The sequence below is a fragment of the Penaeus chinensis genome, chromosome 17, assembly GCF_019202785.1.
Source record: "Penaeus chinensis breed Huanghai No. 1 chromosome 17, ASM1920278v2, whole genome shotgun sequence".
NCBI lineage: Eukaryota > Metazoa > Arthropoda > Malacostraca > Decapoda > Penaeidae > Penaeus > Penaeus chinensis.
This window is the reverse complement of record NC_061835.1, coordinates 12920103-12922602: the sequence shown is the minus strand read 5'-3', so window position 1 is coordinate 12922602 and position 2500 is coordinate 12920103.

Sequence of the window (2500 nt, the reverse complement as noted above, 5' to 3'; positions counted from 1 at the left end):
GAGAAGAGAGAGGAGAGAAGAGAGAGGAGAGAAGAGAGAGGAGAGAAGAGAGAGGAGAGAAGAGAGAGGAGAGAAGAGAGAGGAGAGAAGAGAGAAGAGATAAGAGAGAAGAGAGAAGAGAGAAGAGAGAATAGAGAATAGAGAATAGAGAATAGAGATAGATAATAGAGATAGATAATAGAGATAGATAATAGAGATAGATAATAGAGATAGAGATAGAGATAGAGATAGGGATAGAGATAGAGATAGAGATAGAGAGAGAGAGAGAGAGAGAGAGAGAGAGAGAGAGAGAGAGAGAGAGAGAGAGAGAGATAGAGAGAGAGAGATAGAGATAGAGATAGAGATAGAGATAGAGATAGAGATAGAGAGAGAGAGAGAGAGATAGAGAATATAAACTTAGTTAAGGAAGCAAAGAAAGAAAGAAAAAAAGAAAAGAAAAGAATAAGAAAATAGGGTTAACTCGACAGGGCGACCTCCCTCCCTTTCCCCTTCCACCCCACCTCCCCCTCCCCCTTCCCCACCTCCTAACCAAGAGGGCAAGAGACAGGGGAGATAGGGTAAGGGGAGGGTAGGGAAACAGAGGGTGGGTGGTGGGGGGAGGGAGGAAAAGGAGGAAGGTAGGGGGGTGGGGGGGGACGAGGTCTGGCCAAAGTCCAGCCATGGGCGTGGTGGAACATGGGCGGTGATCACACTCTTCACCGAGCCCGGCCGCCCACACGCCCTCACTCCCGTCCCTGTGGGTGATATATCAGCCGACCTTCCGCTTGTACCTGGCGAAGGGGAATATAGGAAAAGCATTGGGGGAGAAGGAACAGCAGGAAGGAGGGGGAAGAGGGGGGGGGGGGAAGAGGGGAAAAGGGGGGAAGAGGGGGGAAAAGGGGGAAAGGGGAAAGGGGAAGAGGGGAGAAAGGGGGGAGGGGAGGGGGGGGAAGAGGGGGGAGGGGGGGAAAAGGGGGGAAAGGGGGAAAAAGGGGAAGGGGACGGGGGAGGGGAAAGGGGGAAGGAGGGGGGGTTGGTGGCTGTTTTAAACACCCATTCATTACCATTACCATTACATTCCATTACCATTTCCATTCCCTTACTTATCATCATCACTTCACATCACATCACACAAATCATCATAATCATCATAACACATCATCTATCATCATAATCACATAATCCATAATCATCTCATCACATCACTCTTCAATAATACATCATCATATCACATAATATCATAATCCATCATCATCATAAACATCACACACATCACATCACTTATCATCAATCACATCATAAAATAAATCCTCATAAACTCATCATATCATATAACATCATCACTCTCTCTAATCTCACTCATCAAAACATATCATATCATCATAATATCATAAACATCAAATCATACATCTAATCACATAATATCATAAACTTAATCATCACTAATCATCATAATCATCATAATCATCTCATATCATAACATCATCACATCATCACATCACCTCATAATCATCATCACATATAATCACTCATACATAACACATAAATATCCATATCACATCAAAAATCATCATAATCATCTAAATCTCATCATCTAACATCATCTCATCACATCTCCTTCACATAACTCATCCTCCAAACACATAATCATAATCATCTCATCATCACATCATCTTCTTTAAATCATCACTCATAATATTAATCCCATAATCCCCCCACCCCATCTTTAATCTCTAATAATATCTAATCATATCATCATAACACATCACATCATCATCAATCATCACATCCATCAAATCTATCCTCATCAACATATAATATCACATAATCATCATATAACATCTCATCATCATCATCATAAATCAATCATCTTATCACAAATCATCATCACATCCATTCTCCAAACATCATATCATCACAATAAACATCATCACATCATCAAAACATCATCTCATCCAAACTCTCCACATCTCATCACCCTCAACCCCTCATCATCATCATAAACATCACTAAACATCATCATCACCATCACACAACATCTCATCACCCCCCCTTCTCTAATAAACATCATCACACATCATCATCCAAATATAAATTTAAAAACACATCATCACATCATCATCTCATCATCAATCACCAACCCCCATCATCATATCATCTCAACCCACATAATCACACTCATCATTCTCACATCACATCACACATCACATCTCACTCATCAAAATCATCACATAATCATCCTCTCATCAAATATCATCAAAAATCATCATCTCATCATCATCACCATCATCATCATCACAAAACATAAACTCATCACACATCATCACATCATATCACAAATTTCATCATCTATCATCATCATCATCCATCATAAAAACCACCCCCATCATCATCTTCATCATCATCATCATCATCATCATATCAAATCATATATCTCACATATCACATCTCATCATAAACATATCTCACAACATCTCATCAAAACATCAACATCTCTCAAATATCACACAACATCACATCT